Source organism: Peromyscus leucopus, chromosome 9 (genome assembly GCF_004664715.2).
Source record: "Peromyscus leucopus breed LL Stock chromosome 9, UCI_PerLeu_2.1, whole genome shotgun sequence".
Classification (NCBI taxonomy): Eukaryota; Metazoa; Chordata; class Mammalia; order Rodentia; family Cricetidae; genus Peromyscus; species Peromyscus leucopus.
Window position 1 is genome coordinate 6,259,625 of NC_051070.1, and position 20,223 is coordinate 6,279,847.

A 20,223-nucleotide genomic window follows, 5' to 3' on the forward strand; every position below is an offset into this window, starting at 1 on the left:
GATGGGTGGGGGCGGGGTCAGCTCTGCTGTTCTCGGTCCTCAGGGCTGGCCCACCTGCATCCCCGACAACAGGGCCAGCTCCAGTATGCTGCCCAGGTGAGGTGCACACCAGCGACTCTTCTCCATTTTGTTTTGTCTTGTTTGTTTGCTTTCTGTTTTGTTTTTGTTTTTGTTCTGTTTGTTTTCTTTGTTTGGTTTGTGTTTTTATTTTTAAATTTTGTTTTGTTTTTTGGGGGGGTGTTGTAAGGATGGAGGATAGATGTGGGGGAAGGGAAGGGAAGATGGGCAAGGTCGTGATGCATGATGTGAAATCCTCAAAGAATCAGTCAGTAAAAGTTAAAAAGAAAAAAGGAATCTTAGGAAGGGAGAGAGAGAAAGGGAAAGATTAAAACAACAACACAAGAAGAAGAAAGTGTAGTTCATTTACACAATGGAGTATTACTCAGCTGTCAAAAATGACATTATGCTAGGTGGTGGTGGCACATGCATGCCCTTAATCCCAGCACTTAGGGGGCAGAGGCAGGTGGATCTCTGTGAGTTTGAAGACAATCTGGTCTACAGAGCGAGTTCCAGGAGAGCGGTTACACAGAAAGACCTTGTTTCAAAAAAGAAAAAGAAAGAAACAAATGGCATCAGGAAATTTGCAGGCAAATGGACAGAACTAGAAACAAATCATCTCGAGTGAGGTAACCCAGATCTAGAAAGGCAAACATCCGCTTCTAAGTGCGTATTAGCCATTAAGCAAATGATAGCCAAGCTACAGCCCACAGATCCAGAGAGACTAGGTAAAGAGGAGGGGCCTGGGGAGATATGTGGATCTCTCTGGGAGTGGGAAACAGAATAGAATTTAGGGGTGAACTATATGGAGGGATTGGGGGAGATGGGGTGGAAAATGCTGGGAGGCACTGCTTCAGCTGAGGGCTGTAGCATGAATCTTCACAGGGCTTACTAATAAAAACAAACCCGGAGCCAGGTATTGGGGTGAACGCCGAAAAACCAGAGAAACAGAACAGGCCACAGCCAACCTCACCTTGGAAATTCCTCCGCTGATCCTGTTTCCTCAGACTGAAAGCTTCTGTGCCTCATCCGAATGGATCTCAGCTGAATTGCTGCTAAAAGCCTAAAAGCTTAACAGAGCTGAAGTTCCTGGTCCTCACACCTTATATACTTTTCTGCTTCCTGCCATCACTTCCTGGGATTAAAGGTGTGTGTCACCATGCCTGGCTGTTTCCAGGGTGGCTTTGAACTCACAGAGATGGATCTCTGTCTCCTGAATGCTAAGATTAAAGGCGTATGCTACCACTGCCTAACCTCTATGTTTAATAATACAGTGGCTATTTGGTTCTCTGACGCCCAGATAAGTTTGTTGGGGTGCACAATGTATCAACTACAGTGGGCCTTTGGGGGTGGGGTGGAACACTAGTGCGGGACACTTCCTGGGACCTGTGAAGGCGATCCTAATGAGGACTGCAGGTAATGGGGGATATGGAGCCTCAACTGGCCGTCTCTTGTTGCCGAGTGAGGCCTCCAGTGGTGGGACTGGGCTGCATTCGATTGAGTTGTTGGTCAAGGGGCCTCCACGGAAACCCCCAAACAGCCAGGCTGTTGCTAAGACAAAGGGTTGCTCTCTGCAAGCTGACAGTGGGGCTCCATTGTAGTGGTAATCATTCCAGCTTTGGTCCGGAAGTTCCAACCCCCATTGAGGCTTCAGTAACTGTCCACCTACAAGGCGGGGCTGAGAGAGGACCCTGAAAACCTGAGATCCGGATGCGACGGCTCCGACGGCTCTCTTGATTCCTGGACCCTGGACGCTGGAGCTAGATGGAGCAGAGTTCTCCAGAGAACACCATCGGGCTGCGCTCCACCTTTCCCAGACCCTGTTACCTATCCCTTCACTTGTGAGTTAGCCCACAAAGTAAACCTCCCTTTTAACTACGTGGAGTGGCCTTAATAATGTCACCAATATCTCGCGCTCACATGGGGCAAATTCCAAAGGCCTGGGTGGGCACTTAAAGCTGCAGGGTACCGCCTGCAGAGCTCTGTAAAACCAGGAAAACCCTGCAGGGTCCATTCCTGAAAAAGAGCTAATCCAGTCTCAGTTCCCTGGCAAGTTTAGCATTCAGACCAGCGAAACCACTGTGAGTGAGGTGTTCCCCCTCCTCCATGAGTGCCAGCTCCCCGCCCTAGCCCGAGGCTTCCACAGTTTCACCTAGTTAAAATAGACACGGCACTGTCCCTGACAGCACCCAACTTCGGCACAGAGAGGGCTGGAGCCAGGCCTGCTGGGCAGACCTCCTGTCTGCAGAGGCAGAGAGGGGCTTGGAGAGGCCTGGAACTCTCCATGCCCTGAAACTCCAGGGAGTCACCGGCATATGAGTGCTGTCCTTCTGGACAAGCAGGACACAAGGAAAAGTGACTTCTGAACTCTGCCCAGACAGGGTAAGATGGTCTTTCAGAATTCCTGCTTCTGAAAATGGTCTGTCAGATACTCTAGGCCTGTAGCCAATTTGAATGCACCAACAATGCTGAGAAACATTAGGTGACTGTCCAGGCTGCCAGCTGTCTCGGTCTACTCTTGCAAGATTCCTGAAAGTTGCTTTCATCCTGTAGCTTGAGTTTTTCTGCCTGGACCACAGTCAGGACAAATCTCTCTCACCCGCCAGTCCCACAGCTGCTCAGACCCAACCAAGTAAACATAGAGACTTATTTTGCTTCAAACTGTATGGCCGTGGCAGGCTTCTTGCTGACTGTTATTATATCTTAAATTAACCCATTTCCATAGATCTATACCTTGCCTCGTGGCTTATGGGTACTTTACATCTTCCTTGTCCTGGCGGCTGCTGCAGGCAGTGACTCCTGCCTTCCTGTTCTTTTATTTCTCCTCTCTGTTAGTCCTGCCTATACTTCCTGCCTAGCCATGCCCAATCAGGTTTTCTTTATTGACCAATCACAGCAACACATTTGCCATACAGACCATCCCCCAGCACAGCCAAGTGCAGACCACCTCAGACACCTGCACTCAGGCTTGTGGTCCTAATCATCCTCTATGTGAACCTGAGAATGGGCTCCCACAGGACATACAGAACATCCCACAGCAGCATCCATCTTCCATTTCTCAGGTACCATCATATTCCTTCTCAGGTCTTTGATGGGATTGAAGACTAGCAGTTATAGTTACAACTTAGTATATATATAAAATCGTAGATAGAACATATTAAATATTAGATTCAGGTTCTTTAGAATAGGATACCTTTTGGAATGATCTTTGTAACATGCCATTTACATACGCTCTAGACGTCTCTGGATTTTAGTATATGTTTCTTGCTTGATATTGTTCACATTGGTTGTAGTTCCATCTTATCTAGGTCATCATCCCTCATTACTCCTGGACAATAATTGATAACCATTCCTTTGTATATAGTCTTGTATTAGTTTAGAAGCTTCCTATTTAGACAAAATGGGGAGATGTAGTGGGTAGCCATTCCAGCTTTGATTTGGAAGTTCCAACCCCCATTGAGGCTTCGTAACTGTCACTCCTACAAGGCAGGGACGTGAGAGGACCCTGAAGACCTGAGATCTGGATGCGCTGGCTCTCTTGGTTCCTGGACCCTGGACGCTGGAGGTAGACCGAGCAGAGTTCTCCAGAGAACACTGCCGGACTGCGCTCCACCTTTCCCAGACCCTGTTACCTATCCCTTCACTTGTGAGTTACCCCACAAAGTAAACCTCCCTTTTAACTACGTGGAGTGGCCTTAATAATTTCACCAGTACTCCATTGCTGAGGACAATCTCCACAACTCATTGAACGTGGAGAAATGAGCTGGTGCCTACATGGAGCCTTCACTCCTTTGCCCTAGTCTCTGAGGAGGGAAGGTACTCCGTAAACTACTGAAAGAGAAGCACAGACACCAACCCAGCCACAAATCTCTGACCTACAATCTGCACGGGATGAAAATTATGCTGGGGCAATAGTGGCACAGAACTTGTGGGAATAACCAACCAATGTCTGGCTTCACTGAGAGCTCACACCACAAGGATGACCCATAGCCAACACTGCTTGGGTAACCAAATCTATATATATAGTCTCCTAATGATATTCTGCTATCCTCATAGGTCAGTGTCTTATTCAGTCATTATCAGAGCAGCTCCCTCCAACAGCAGATGGGAGCAAATGCAGAGACTCACAGCCAGACATTATGTAGAGAGAGAATCTAAATTGGAGGTCTCCATCAAATCCCTCCCCCCAGAGCTCAGGGAATCCCTTGGAAGAGGAGGAAGAAAGACTGTAAGAGCCAGAGGGGATGGAGGACACCAGGAGAACAGGGCCCTCTGAGTCAACTAAGCCAGGCTCATCTGAGCTCACAGAGATGGAAGCAGCAGGCACGGGCCTCCCTGGGTCTGCACAGGTCCTCTGTGTATATTACAGCTCAGTATTTTTATGGGACCCCTGACTGTGAGAACGAGAGGGTCTCTGATTTTTGTGCATGTTCTTAGGACTCTTTTCCTCCTGTTGGGTTGCTGTGTCTAACGTCAATGAAAGTTTTTGCTTTATCTTTTTTATATTTTATGTTGTCATGTTTGGCTGTTATCTCTTACAAGCTTATTATTTTCCAATGAGAGACAGAGAGGAAAAGGATCTGGAGGGGAGGGGGAGTGGGGAGGAAATGGGAGGGATGGAAGGAGAGAAAACAGTGATCAGGATATATTGTACAGGAAAATTATCTATTTTAAATTAAAAAAAAGAAGAAAAACAGGAAAAGTTATGGGGATACGGGAAAGGAAACCCAGAAATCTGGCTGAAGCCTCTTATCAGTTAACAAGTCCAGAATTCTGATGCAGTTGACAACTTCTGCTTAAATCTTTCCCCTTATCAGCTGGAAAATCTCCAGGACCCTTGTCAGAAATCCCTGCTGTGTCAAAGGACATTTCTAATGTCTGCATGCAATCCCAGGGGCTGCGGGCTTTATGGTCTCCATCCATGGTCAAGGCGTCCCAGGAACCACTCTACAGTCACACTTGCCAGAAAGGGGGGATTTCCTAGCAACCAGTGGAACGTGAGATGGACCAACATGGAACACTGTGGCTACTGCAAGGACACTTAATTGTGAGTCTGCTCTGGGAAGCTCACACTTTTGCACTTGAGTGTGGTTTATTCTTTCCTTGAATGCCTTTCTTTCAATTTGGCTGTGTGCACGTGTACATGTTTGTATATGTTCATGTATTTGTACACATGTGCTTGTGGGTGAAGACATGAGGTATGTACATGTTTGTGTATGTGCATGTATGTGTACACATGTGCTTGTGGGTGAAGGTAGGAGGTGTGTACATGTTTGTGTATATGCAGGTGTGTGTACACGTGTTTGTGGGTGAATGCAGGAGGTATGTACATGTTTGTGCATGTGCAGGTGTGTGCACACATGTGTTTGTGGGTAAAGGCAGGAGATAAACCTTGAATGTCATTTCTCAGGAGTCATCCATCATGTTTTAAATTGTTTTGAGACAGGGTCTCTCCCTATGGGTGCAGTTCACTGGGTAGTTTCCCAGGGATTCCCTGTCTCTGCATTGGAACTCTAAGCTGTCTTGGCCATCCTGTCCATGGATGCTGGAGATCGTCCTCATACAAGCACATCACCCGCTGAACCGTTCCCCAGCTCCATTTCTTTCCATTTTTAGATAAAATCCAACTGTGTTTCACACCGGATGTGGCCAAGGATTCAATTTTTCCAGAGCCCAGGTTTCTGCACAATTGAGGGCTAGCCTTAGGTGGCTGCATGTAACCCTGCAGAGCTGTGCCTGTCTCCATTACCAGGGACAGTACCGCATCTTCTCGTTTTTGTGACTGGTTTTTCGTTTCTTGGATTCCCATTTTCTTTTCCTTTGAATTCCGAATCGTTCCCACCTGTGTTCCAGCACGGGGTGAGTGACATCAGACTGTGTGTGGAACCTCCTCTGTGTTCTGTGCTGAGTGCTTAGCCGTAAACAAGGCAGGCACAGCCCTGCCCTCCCCGAGCCCTGCGCCCCCCCCCCCAGCAGCATGCCACTGAGTAATTTTCCAATGAATGGATGTCTATAGAGAGGATGTTTTAACCTGCCTGTGATACGGGCAGGCTACCATGTTTGGGTATTGGCTGACACCATTTGTAAACTTTCAGATTTGACATTAATGGGCCCTGTGATAATTACATAGAAAATGATAATATAACTGGCTTTCCAGTGCTGGATTTTTGAGTCTGCTATCTCTTGGGTTACATAGTCATTCACCTGTAAGAGCATTTCTCTCTGAGAAGGAAGGCCATGCTAAGCTTCTCACTGCTGTCAAGACAACCTGAAATTAATAACAAAAACAATTAGCTGGAGGTGGAACTTAGCAGGAGAGCATTTTCCTGCAATGTTCCGTGCCCTGGGTTCAACTCCCAGGACTTATGAGAAGAAATAAAAGCAAGTAGCGTGAGTGGACCTGGAGGTGGATGTCCTTACCAGATGGCAGCGTTACTAAGTTCGGCTTGGCCATTCTAATAATGGTTGTGTCTGGGGCAAATGAGGTTGCGAAGTGGATCCCTGGGGACAGGCCCCAAGCCCTGTGGTCTCCCCTTTGCCTTTGACTACCCAAAGCAAGAGGTGGGCTGTCGGGAGATCAGTTAGAGCCGGGGTGGGGAGTAAGGGGGACAGGGAGGGCCACATGTACCTGTTAATAGGTACTGTAGGGTCCATGGAGGTGTGCGATCTCCGTCAGCTGGGGATGGCCATGGAAAAACAAAACAGAGAAAGTAGGCTCATCCCAAAATATTATAAACACAGGGATACAGCCCTACCGTGCTTCCTGCTGGAGAGGCCCCGGGAGGCTTCCTGACAGACTATTTGCATTAAACACAGAGGTTGCCAAGTCTACCTCTTCTTTTAAAACTGCTTTGGGATAGTTTCTTATTCTCTTAATGGACTTCGGATGGAAATCTGTAATAGATGCAGGAAAAACTGTTAAGGAGAAGTTTGTCCCCAAGTACTTGTTAGTACTCCAGGTGCCCAAGAGTCCTGCAGTGTCTTCCCAAGCTCAGGTAGGGCAGCCATGCTTCCTTCTGTCACTCGGCAGCTAGTTTAGAGGAGACAAGTGTGTGAAGGTGAGAGGTGGTGAGACCAGGCCACGTGCCGCCGCCGCCTCCTGGCTGCAGGTGAGAAGACTTTAGAATCCACACCCCACGCGGAGAAAGAACGCTGAGGGGTTATTTCTAGTCCTTGGGTAGGGAACTCCTCTCAGGCCCCAGAGAACAAAGATAATTATGAACTCTAAATGCATCAGAAGAATCTCTCCAGTGATAGGTGTGTGTGTGTGCATGAGTATGTGCATGAGTATGTGTGTGTATGCATGCGCTTGTGTGAGTATGTGTGTGCGTGTGTATATGTGTGTGTAATTCTTGAGAAAATGTATGACTTATGAAATTTTGATTTTAACAATCCTGCTTGTGAAGAAATCCAACTGTCAAGGCCTGGCTGAGACAGAGAACACCCTGATTCCTCCCCCACACCCCCCACACATACTCAATGATCTAGCCTTCTCCTACTTACAGCCCAGATGTGGGGCTGAGCAGAAGAGCCTTGGGTGCCTCCATGAAAATGGCAGATAATAAGTACCAAGCCCCATTGGCTGGAACTTGCTTCCTGTCTCAAAGCATTCTTCCCTTTGGTGACCAGAGTCAGGGCCTTTTGGGGGCTTTGAGCATTAGAGACAGCCTGATGACGGAGTGTGCCTGTGGACGAAGGAGTAACCATTCCTCTCCCTATCCACAGGGAGCTCCAGGGTCCACTTCTCACCATCAACTAGGCTGTTATAAGGTCTTGTACTTTTTGTAAATCTTAATACACTGGCAAGTCAGTACCGGGCAAACTATATTAAAAAGTGGGTTGCAAGCTTTTCCATTAAAACGACATTATATGAGCAAGTTACTCAGGGGACTGCCAAACCCCTCTTTGTCCTCAATTTCTGAGGACAAGCAGCTCTCTGTATTACCTCTGTCCGAAATTCAAAACATTTTTGTGGAGGGAACATCTAAGACAACTAAATTGCACATGACAATTTAGGGTAGCATTTTCTTGTATTTCTGCTAGTGCTCTGAGTTCTTGGGTAAATTGCAGAGTCCTGAAATTATGGGAAATAGAAAAATAGCAGGAATTAACCTTTCTCTGTAAGGTAAATCTCCAAACATTCACCACAGTGTAAACAAACCAGGGAAAACTCTCTGAGACTCTCTGAGGCTGGATACTGAAGGTCATCGTCTAGGCTTGAAGACCAAGTTCCAACAAATAAGCAAGGATGAGCCCCGCTGCACTCTGCTTGGGATTACAGATGTCGGACAAACACGGGTTTCTCATCTCACCTTATTTTCCATTCTGATTTGATATTCTTTTTGAGACTATTATATGTTAATAGTCATGTTCAATCACTTCCTTAAGCAGTATCAAAGGGGTTTCTTAAAGTGTTTAATCACCAAAGAAGTTCAATATGAAACGATATCCATTGTTTGAAGTACCAAAAACTAAATATTTAAAATGTTATCATTGAGTAAAAATGTGGTTAAATAATAAGACTCATTACAATTTAAATATCTAAAAATTGTTTCAGTTACTAAAAATGTAGAAGCCTGAAAGTAACATGTATGTTAAACCTTTAAAAAAGAAATGTTACTTCTTGTGGCACCGACCTAAATTTTCAGTTACTTGGGAGGCTGAGGTAATAGGTTAGACAGGTCAAGTGTGAACAGCTTAGGGAGATCCTGTCTCAAAATAAAAGGACGAGGGATGTAGCTCAGCTGAGCACTTGCCTAGCATGTGGGATGTCTGATGTTCTCCACAAACATCCTGGACATGGTGGCGCGCTGCTGGAGTCTCTGTGCTTGGGAGAGGGAGGCAGGAAGATTAGATGACCCTGGACCACATAGAAAGTTTGAAGCCACCCTGAGATACAGAAAACTCTTTCCCCAACACAAAACAACGGCCTAATATACCTCTTTTGGAGCCATGCTACAGTTCTGACAAGCAAACCATGGAAATGTCAAGTGTGGAAAAAGCTGGGTGAGGGATACAGGGGAACTCTCTGGATTATTGCTGCAAACTTCCTGTAATGCTAGGACTATGCTAAAATTATAAATTCATTCTAAGCTGTATTCTGGATGGGTCAGGTGGCTCAGCAGGTACAAATGGTGGCTGAGAAGCAGAATTCAGTTCCAGGGACCTACATGTCGGAGGGAAAGAAGTCATGTCTTCAGCTTGTCCTCTGACCTCCACGTGTGCTCCATGGCAGATGCACGCATGCTCAAGTGTGTGTGTGTGTGTGTGTGTGTGTGTGTGTGTGTGTGTGTGTGCACACATACACACATTCACAAATAAATAAGTGTGATAAGTTAAAGAGCTCACATTTTAAAAATATGCCCCAAATTCAGCTATCATGCAGGTCTAAGTATATCTTTGATTTTTTTACTTTATTTCTCAGGAGAGCAGAATTGAGTGCACATCTCTTTTCAGGCTTTGTTTCCTTCCCCTGTGATGAAAGCTCATTCACAAAGTAACAGCCTGTTTGGAGCTGTTTGAAACCTGTGCAACTGATGTATTCTCAGACTCAAGCCACTGGACTGACAGAATCACTCCTATGGGACAGGATTCCTGGTACAAGCCACAGTTCCCAGAATGACCTCTATGATGAAAAAGTTCTACATGTGAACAACATGCAGAGACATCGGTAAAGTCTTTATCTGCAAATGAGACACGTATATCATGCCCTTCCCCAATACTGAGGGTCCCTCACAGAAGATGGGGCAGAAAGATTGTGAGAACCAGAAGCCAGAGAAATACACTTAAAGAATTGCTCAAATTCGTAGTCATCAGGGAAATGCAAATCAAAACCACTCTGAGAACCATCTTACACCTTTCAGAATGGCTAAGATTATAAACACTGATGACAGCTTATGTTGGAGAGGATGCAGAATAAGAGGAACACTCTTTCACTGCTGGTGGGAGTGCAAACTTGTACAGACACTTTGGAGATCAGTATGGCAGTTTCTCTGAAAAGTGGGAATTGATCTATCACAAGACCCAGCTACACCACTCTTAGGCATATACCCAAAGGATGCTCAATCATACCACAAGGACACTTGCTCAACTATGTTCACAGCAGCAATATTCGTTATAGCCAGAACCTGGAAACAATCTAGATGCCCCTTAACCTAAGAGTGGATAAAGAAAATGTGGCACATTTACACAATGGAGCATTACTCAGCTGTAAAAAGCAATGTCCTCAAATGAATGGAACTGGAAAAAAATCATCCTGAGTGAGGTAACCCAGACCTAGAAAGACAGACATGGTATCTACTCACTCATAAGTGGATATTAGGAGTAAAGTACAGGATAACCAGGCTACAATCCACAGCTCCAGAGAGGCTGGGTAACAAAGAAGGCCCAGAGCGATGCATGGGAAGGAGAAATAGAAGAGATCTCCTGGGTAAACTGGGAGTGGGGTGGGGGAAGTGAGGGGATGGGAACTTGAGGGAGCAGGTTGGGTGGGCTGGGTACTGGAGGTGGGTTGGGCGCAGGACGGAGGGGGAGAGTAAGGAAAAGGGCGCCCATTTCAGGATTAGGGAGAAACCTGGTGTCAGGGAAACTCCCAGGAATCACAAGGATGACCCCAGCTAAGACCACTAGCAGTAGTGGAGAGGGCGCCTGAACTGGCCATCTACTGTTATTAGATCGCTGACTCTCCTAATTGTCATCAGAGAGCCTTTATCCAGTAAGGGATGGAAGCAGATGCAGAGATCGACAGCCAAGCACTAGGCTGAGCTCCTGGAGTCTTGCTGAAGAACGGGAGGAGGGTTTGGACCAGCCAAGGGGATTCATGATGTGGAACCCACAGAGACAGCTGACCTGAGCTCATGGGAGCTCATGGACTCTGGACCAATAGTTCGGGAGCCTGCATGGAATCAACCGAGACCCTCTGCATGTGTGTGACAGTTTGTAGCGTGGTCTGTTTGTAAGTCTACTAACAGTGAGATCAGGACCATCCCTGGTGCTTAGCTGGCTTTTGAGAAACTATTCCCCATGCTGGATTACCTTGACCAGCCTTGATGCAGGGGAAGGTGCTCAATCCTACCTCAACTTGATTGTAGCTGGACTTTTCTCCAGTCCTGCCTGGCCTACAGTCAGGACAAATCTCTCTCACCCGCCAGTCCCGTAGCTCAGACCCAACCAAGGAAACACACAGAGATTTAAATTGCTTACAAACTGTATGGCCGCAGCAGGCTTCTTGTTATCTAGTTCTTATATCTTAAATTAACCCATATCTATCAGTCTATAAGTTGCCACGTGGCTCGTGGCTTACTGGCATCTTTACATCTTGCTTTTCATGGCAGTGGCTGGCAGCATCTCCCTGACTCAGCCTTCCACTTCCCAGAATTCTCCTCTCTCCTTGTCCCACCTATACTTCCTGCCTGGCTACTGGCCAATCAGGGTTTTATTTATTAACCAATCACAGCAACACATTTAACATACAGAACATCCCACAGCAGCTTGAGGCTATCTATGTTCAAGTCCATGGGAAGCCTACCCCTTTATGAATGCAGACTGAGGAGGAGTGGATGTGGAGGCAAGTAGACGAGGGTGGTGGGGGAGGGAACAGGAGGAGGGGAGGAGGGGAAACTGTAGCCTGCATGCAAAATAAATGAAAGAAAAATGTTAGTTAAATGGTGTCTTCCTGGCATGCCAGGACCACTACAGTCGTGAACTCACAGAGCTGTGGTTGCCTGCACATGATCAAGCCAGTCCACATTCTAGCCTGGAGTAGGAAGGAGTTCTGGGGTCCACACCCCTGACTGAGGAGCTGTGGACAGCTGATGGCTTCTGAAAGGGCCAGTTTTCTCTACAGATATGTCTCCTGGTGGGTCAACCACTCTCCAGTGGATGATGGCTCCACACCCAGAAGTCTACAGACAGCGCAAACTGAACTGTGTGGGTTATTTTAAAATAAGAAAATATGAAGTTGGGGGAGGGGAGGGAGGTGGATCTGGGAGGAGTTAGGGGGAGGAGTGAATTAGGGGGAGGACTTGGGGGAGGGGTTAGGGAGAGGAGTTGGAGGTGCCTATGATCAAAATATATTGTATGAAATTCCCAAAGAATTAATAAAAATGTCCTCTAAAGCCCTGTGTGGTTGGCAGTGGCAGCCCTGGTCAGCGGCCTTTGGTCCCTCCACAGCTGTTTGAAGTTTCCTTCAACCGTGGTTTTCAGGTGGCGAATGAAAACATCATTCCACCGCATATTCCTGGTAGTGCTCGCGCTCCCCAAACAGGCTCTTCTTCAACAAATAACAAGGGTCTTACTCTGTGAGCTGGAGAGTCGGGTCCTAATATTGTAGCAGCTACTGGGCCTGTGTATTGTGGCCCATCAGAAAGCATGTCTGAGAGACTAAGGTACAAGGACTCTCTGGATAGCTATGGCAGTATTATTTCAGTTCTTAAGTACCAAGAATGCACTATGTCTTAAAAGCACTTGGTGGTAAGGTATCCATGGCTTAGGGTGACAACAGAAAATCAGAGGCTGGACAGATCTGGGTTTCAATTACGTTTATTTGACCCTGGGCAAGTTACTTGAGCCACCCAAGTCTCCACTGCCTCCTCTGGAAATGAAGCCCTTTTGTCTCCTGAAGTACGTCTGCCGTGGATGGGAGTGGATGGAAGTGCCCGGTACAATTGCAACCTTTTAGTAAGTGGTTTTGAAGATTACTTCCAGGTGGACTGAGAGCTGTGTTACGGGTTTACACAGGTGCCGGAGCCATAAAAACCATAGTGTCCTCTTTTAGAACTCCCAGTTTAGGAGGTAAAACACGGTCCTGCACAAAGAAAAAAAGAAAAAGAAAACCACCAACAACAGAAACAAAAAACAAAACACAAGATTCTTTTCACGGAGAAAGAAAGCAGCAGAGTGGTCTCCGTGGCAGCCCGAGTTAAATCACTGTTATTGGTGGTCGCACTGCACGGTGGCGACCACAGAGCCACATAGTAACTGAAGGGAAATTGGACCGTTAGCAATTAAACCTGAACTTAGGTGTTGGGATGGAGTGGACATCATAGATTAGATCCTGGTTCGGAGACAGTGGCCAGAGATGGAGACTCTAAGGAATGTGTCCCAAGGGCTGCTGTTTCCCAGGTACTGAGGGGGAGGAACGTGGGGGGAAAGACGTGTGTGTATCCAGGTTCTTCCACATGCCTGGCTCAGGCTTTAGACAACGAACGCTCATCCACAAGCAATACACTGGTGAGGCTAGACCTCGTCCTGGCCTTCATGGTGCTTGCAGCAATCAATAGGTCAAAAGTGAGAAGGGCTATGAAAAGGCCTACAGAAAACTTCCTGGCTTAAAGATTTTCTGATATCTGGCCTTCATTGTGTAACTGAAGTGACTGATCCTGGGCAAATTTGATGAGATATATTCTACCTATGAATCTGGAAGGAATGTGGCCAGATAATGGTACCTACTGAACAGACTGTTTGGATCTCCCAAATAAATGGGCCTTCCCTGAAGGCCGTGGAATTTGATGGAAATGGCCAAGGACCTAAAGTCCAGAAGGATATTTACCATACCTGCTGCTTCCCATTTAGAGCCGGTCTCCGCCGCTACAGCCCTTGAAGGGTCAGATCAATCAGGAGGATTGCCTTCCTCTCCTCAGCCCTCCCCTCTCTCTTGTGTCCTCTTGATGCGAATCACTTTAGCTTAAATTGCTCAGAAAAATTACCCAACTTTTCCTCTTCCTCTCACCAGAGAAACGTGGTCTGCCAGACTTACCCTGCTTCCAGAACAGCTTCTCCCGCCCATCTACTTGGTAAGTGGTGGCTGATTGGGGTACACTGTTCTCTAACATGCACTAGCATCTGGGGCATCCAAACTCTGGGGCAGCCTTTGAGAGGTGGAAAAGAAGTTATGTCTTTAAAAGTGCTAATAAATTGTTAGCTCTTGGCTACAGTGAATCAACAAATACTTTTTTGTGCTACGTATTTTCACATAAACACATGGGAAAAATGCAGAATCAGTAGACTGTTTCTCAAATGGATGCTTTGAGCTTTTTAAATGCCCACTAAATGTCTATAGCAATGGTGGTGGCTTAAACGAGCTATGTCCTCTGTCGGCTCCGATATTTTAATACTTGGTCTCCAGGTGGTGGTGCTGGAGGTGTGGCCTTCCTTCCTGGAGGAGGTGTGTCCTGAGAGCTTAAACCCAGGCCTACTCCCAGTCCACTCTTTCTGCTTTATGCTTGTCGTTGAGAAGACGAGAACTCTGAGCTTCCTGTCCTTGCCACCACGCTTGTTGCCTGCCTTCCTGCCATGATAGATCTGTGCCCTTCAGAACCATCAGCCCAGCTTCTTTTTATAAGTAGCTTCTGGTGATGGTGTTTTATCATAGCAACTGTGGTGGACTGAATGCTAATGGACTCTGCGTGGTCCTATGTTTGAGTGTTTGGTCCCCAGTTCATGGAACTGTTTAGGAAGGATTAGGAGGTGTGGCCTTATTAGAGAAGGTCTGTCACTGGGGGATGGGCTTTGAGTTCTCAAAAGCCTATGCCAGGCCAAGTCTCTCTCTGCCTTCTGCCTACAGATCAGGATGTAGCTCTCAGGTGCTTCTTCGGCACCGTGCCTGCCGACTTGCCTCCAAGCTCCCTGCCATGATGATGGTAGACTAACTCTCTGAAACTGTAAGCAAGCCCCAGTTAAATGCTTTCTTCTGTAAGTCACCTTGGTCTTTTTACAGCAATAGAAGAGTGAGAGAGCCACGGAAAAGTAACTAGTACAGCAGTGCCCTGATGCAGATTTTCTTAAATATAATAATCACAGTTAAGGGTTTTGGGTATATGAAACCAATTACTAGAGGAGATGAAAGCCAGGTTTCTAGTCTTCAGATAAGTCTACCCATAGTTTCCCTACTGTGATGGTTAAGGCCTTTACTTACCATAATATTCTACTGTGTTTAGTACATGGTATGATAGTGTTGATAGTCGACAGGATCTCTAATCACTTAGGAGATAAACTTCTGGGGAAATGTTGGTTGCATATCTGTCAGCTATCAATCTAGAAGGAATGTTAATGAAGGAGTTTCTAGACTGGATTCATAAAAGTGGGAAGACCCACCATAAACGGGCAGCACTATGCTGTGCCAGGATACTAGGACAGAAAAAAAAAAAGACGTGAGCGGAACACCGGCGTTCCCCTGCTCTCTTTCACTGCAGACACATGCGAGCAGTTCTTGCATGCTCCTGCCGCCAACCCCCCTCCATGATGCACTGTACCCCCAAACAGTGACACAAAATATACCCTTTCTCCCTCAACTTGCTTCTTGTTACTTCACAGTGTGAGAAAAATGACTAATGTACATGGTGATCTTCTAAGCAGCAAGCTGAGCTAAATAATAAAGTGTTCTTCAAAAAAAATATTCAGAGGTGAAAAGGGGAAGATTTATATTAATGTGGGTTCATTTAAAATCTATCATGGCTTAAAATCCCAGAAAACTGACTTATGGTTCATACGTAAATTTCTCCATGAATACAGTCCTGTTTTCTCTTCCTTATCACAATTAACTTCTCAGTAGAGCCAGGTTATGTTTTTGCGAAGGATAATTATGTTAAAAGATTAATTTGCCAACATGCAACACAAAAGTATTTAAAAGGTGTAAGGAACTTTAATGAGAAGAAAGTGCAGGCAATGAGATTGAGCACATAAAAACTAAGATCAATTGTCTCCCCATTACATAATAACCACCGGTTTCAGGTCAAATGCCTCATGTTGCTATGAGTCACCAAAGCACACACTGATTTACCGCCTTATATGTGTAATCATGCTTTTAATTATCTTCACTCTAATGACTTTCAAGCTGTTGGTTTTCCTTTATGTACTGTGTGTGTGTGTGTGTGTGTGTGTGTGTGTGTGTGTGTGTAAGAGAGAGCAGGGAGAGAAATAAAGATAGTCATTAGATATTTCAAACCACTATCTGCTCGCTGTTGCATTTATAATATAATGTGTTAAGTAGAAAGTTTTTTTTTTTTCTGTAGACTCCAACTTCCAACTGCTCTTTTTTTTTTTTTTTTTTTTTTTTAACAGAGCTGAGGACCGAACCCAGGGCCTCGTGCTTGCTAGGCAAGCGCTCTACCACTGAGCTAAATCCCCAACCCCTCAACTGCTCTTGTTAAAACCAGGGTAACCATATTCGGAGAACTCTTCAACATCAGGAGTGGCTGACTCTCCATCACCATCGGGTAGGAAACAGCGCAGTTGGGATTGAGGTTTTAAGCCACAAAAGGAACTTCTTGCTGGTTGTGGCATTTAGTTGGTCTGTTTTGATGCAGTAGAGAGCAAGCCCTGAATGGACAGTGATCCTGTTGTGTATTTGACGGGAGGGACGTGGGCATGAGAGGAAGGAGAGTGTGTTCTGGATCCTCAGCTGAGACCAAGAGGTACATCTCTCACTTTGAGAACCACAGATGCATTGCATTCCATCTTCTCTCTCCCTCTTCAGAGGACCATGTGTGTACATGCTGGACCCTTCAGCAAACAGACATAGGCTGGACACTCCCTTCAGGCAGCCCAGAGCGTGTGTGACCGGGACAGCTGGGCCCAGGTCTGCTGGCGTCCCTGCACCATGTCTCGTCTGTGGGTGCAGAGCTGAGGCCAGCAGAGGCTATTGGGGGAAAATGGGCCTCACTTTCCGCGAGGCTGGCCTTGCGCAGAAGCAGAGAGGAGTCCATTTGACCCAGGCTCTCTTTCAGGAATCCAAAGAATCCCAGTGGCTACATCTTCACGTGACATTTGTAAAAGGGCCCGCTCTGTTCTGCTTTAGCTGACAGCAGCAGGCTCTGACCCCCGCCCCCCCCCCCCCCGCCCCCGCCCCCGCCACGCCTCCAGGCTGACTTTTCCACGTTTGCTGAAGCTCTTGCTCCTAGCTGTGTCTTATAGCAATGCACCTCCTGCAGAAATGTTTCCCCTCTCCACCGTGAGACATCTGAGGACAGAGTGTGTGCTTCAGACACGTGTCATGTGTACACACAAACACACACACACACACACACACACACACACACACACACACGTAAGATGAAGTTCCTGAGACCTGAAGCATCGGTTTTGCTTATCTGGATGAGTGATGATGTTTATGATAATAACTTTTACTATCAACAGGGTGGGTGCTTGGTAATTATTACCTCATTTATGTCAACCCTGTGGAGGAGGGTACCATTTCTATTTTAGAAATGAGCAGGCCAAGGCTGGTAGAGGTTTGAGATTTCTGCGAGTATCCCCTCTTGGGCGGTAGCAGGACCAGTGATGGCTGGGTGGGTGACTTGCCTTTCCTTCTCTGTGATTTTGGCATGCTTCCTGGTGGTCTCCAAACCCAGTGTGGAAACTCCATGGCTGTGGCGGTCTCACCCCATCATCGGGTCATGGGCTTCCTCAGAGTTTGATAGAAAAAGAAGTGGAGCATGTCCTGCCCTGTCTCATGCTAGACAGTGAGACTGGCATGGCCCAGGACCTCCTCTGCCATGGGCAGGTCTGCTTGTGTGTTCTATGTGTGCCCTATAGGTGCGTTTGTGCCTTTTTCTGTTTCAAGGAGATCCCAGGACCTTAAGGAGATTGAGGAAAGGCTGAAAGATCAAGGAAAATGTGTTTAGATGTTAGGGGGAAGAGGCAGTTGAAACTAGGAATTAGGAACGAGGATACATAAACAGTATACAGCTCTGAGCACTTAGTAACGCTGGCCCTGAATTTGGCTCAAATTTTTCAGTTCCATTATGAAGTGATCATGACTACTTAGTATGTATAGAGAGTCAGGGTAGAGGACTCTATGTCTAACGCTGAGTCTGGGAGAGAATCCACCCTGGGGACATGGTTTTCTGTGCAGAGCAATGGATCTTGTTGGCCCTGTTGGCAGAGCAGACACCACATGACCCATCAGGACCCTTCTTCCGACCAACAGCCGAACATAAGGCCACTTCTACCATTTCCATCTGGACCAGCACTCTGCCTGCTGGCAGCACAAAGCTTCCTGCAGAAAACAAAAAAAAGCAAATGATAAATGAGTAAATAAAAAACAAAAAAGCAAATGATAAATGAGTAAATAAAACTGCTCATAGCCCAGAGATGAACAGCTGGATCTCAAGCTTCTGGCCCCTGTACCTGTAGCCTATCCAGGGCCAGCTAAGCCACCCAGGCCTCTGGCTTCCCCATCCCATCGCCTTTGGGCTGCACAGGGCTCTTCGACCTGACGGATGCCCCTTCCCTTCTCAACAATGGGTCTGAATCGGGTGGAATGCTGTCTCAAGAAGAATACTGTGTTCCACGATTCTGTCTTTTTGTTGCCCGGTGATAAGCAAGAGGGTTGGGAGCCAGGCAATTTAATGCGAGAACATACCCATGTCTCCAGGGAGAAACATGCAGGACGCCATTTATTCTGCTTTCCTGCCTTCACTCTGATTGCACACAGCGTTCTGCGGCCCGTTCTATCCGACTCCGGTTTATACCGGGCCTCCCTGTCTGTGGGGCGTGCGTGCGTGCGTGCGTGCGTGCGTGCGTGCATGCGTGCGCTCGTGTGTGCGTGAGTGCGTGTGTGTGTGCGTGTGTGTGTGTGTGTGTGTGTGTGTGTGTGTGCACGTGCGCGTGTATCTGGATGTCAGAGAACAATACCCAATGTCAGTACCCAGGTGCCACCCACCAACTTCCTGGAAGGGATTTTTGTCCTGACATTTCCATGTGTGTGTATGATGTACTTCAGTCAGATTCACCTTTCTATTCTTTTTCTCTTTATGCGTTTGGTTTTATTATTTTTAATTGACTCTGTACCTTGACAGTCTCATACATGTATGCAATGTATTTTGATCACTCCCTCCCTCCAACATCCTCTCAATTTATTTTTTCTTTGAGGCAGGGTCTCTCTCTGAGTAGGCTAGGCTAAGCTGGCTCCCCACAATCCCCAGGGATCCTCCGGTCTCCACTTCCCCAGTGCTGGTTTTACAGCTCATGCTGTCAGGCCCAGCTCAGGGTTCTGGGACTCGAACTTGGGTCTTCGTGTTTGCAGGAAAAGCTCATTACCAACTGAGCTGTCTCCCCAGGGCCTGGCTCAGGTTTTAGAGTGGAGCAGAGTGGGTTGAGCATGAGACAAGCCGGGTTCGAATACCACTTTGTCTGGTGTCCGTTCCTCTTGTGAGATATGGATTTTTTTACCCCTGAGACAGGGTTTCTCTGTGTAACAGCCCTGGCTGTTCTGGAACTCACTCTGTAGGTCAGGCTGGCCTCTAACTCATCTGACTCCGGTTTATATCTGACATCCAGATACACACCGCCGCCCAGCAAGATGTGGAATTCTTAAACCCTGAGTCCCAGAGGATGAAATGTATCTAGAAACACTTTGTGACAGAATGCGTCAGTGCCTATTCCCTGGCAGAGCAGACACTCGACCGACAGCTACATCTGAAAGATCAACACAGGAACGGTCTTCTCCTCTCGTTCCTTTACAGCTGCTCTCAACAGGAAGACTGCAGGTGGGGGGTGGAGGTCATCTCAGCGTTTGCCCGATGCTCCAGCTTGCCTCGATACCTGGGAGAGCTCCGAGGACAAGAGGCAGAAGGGGTACCACGGGCCCAAATGTAGCATGCGGAAAAGGAAGTGCCTGGATGCACCTGTCCTCTCCTGTGGCCTGATTTTCAATCCCTGACTCTATTGAATGGTGATGTTTCATAATGAAAATTATAGCTCGGGTTACTCCTATTAAGTTATTAACTTTTATACTTTAAAATTATAGAATAAATATAGCCTTTAAACAGGCTAAACCACAGCACTGTACTTCAAAGCTGAGCTCTGGGAAAAACCACACTGAGGCTCATTTTCATTAGTTTTACATTCCCTAAACTTTTATAAACAGTTTAATAATACAACTTACAAGCCGAAACCAAACGACAAAGTGCATTGTAAACAGAGGCGGCTCGGAAACCAGTGCGCTGACATGTACAAGGCTGTAGTTCACTTTCAACAGTCAGTGACACGCACTCATCCTCCAAGTTGATACTTTTCACTTCGCTTCAGAGTACAAATAAATTAAAAATTTATTTTCTTGGGTGGTAATTGGCTGAGCTTTTCTCTCTTTAAAATGTGCTCTAAGTAATAAGTGTGAACTGAGTTAGACTGAAGTTTTGGATTCTGTTCTTAGAGTTTGCTTTAACT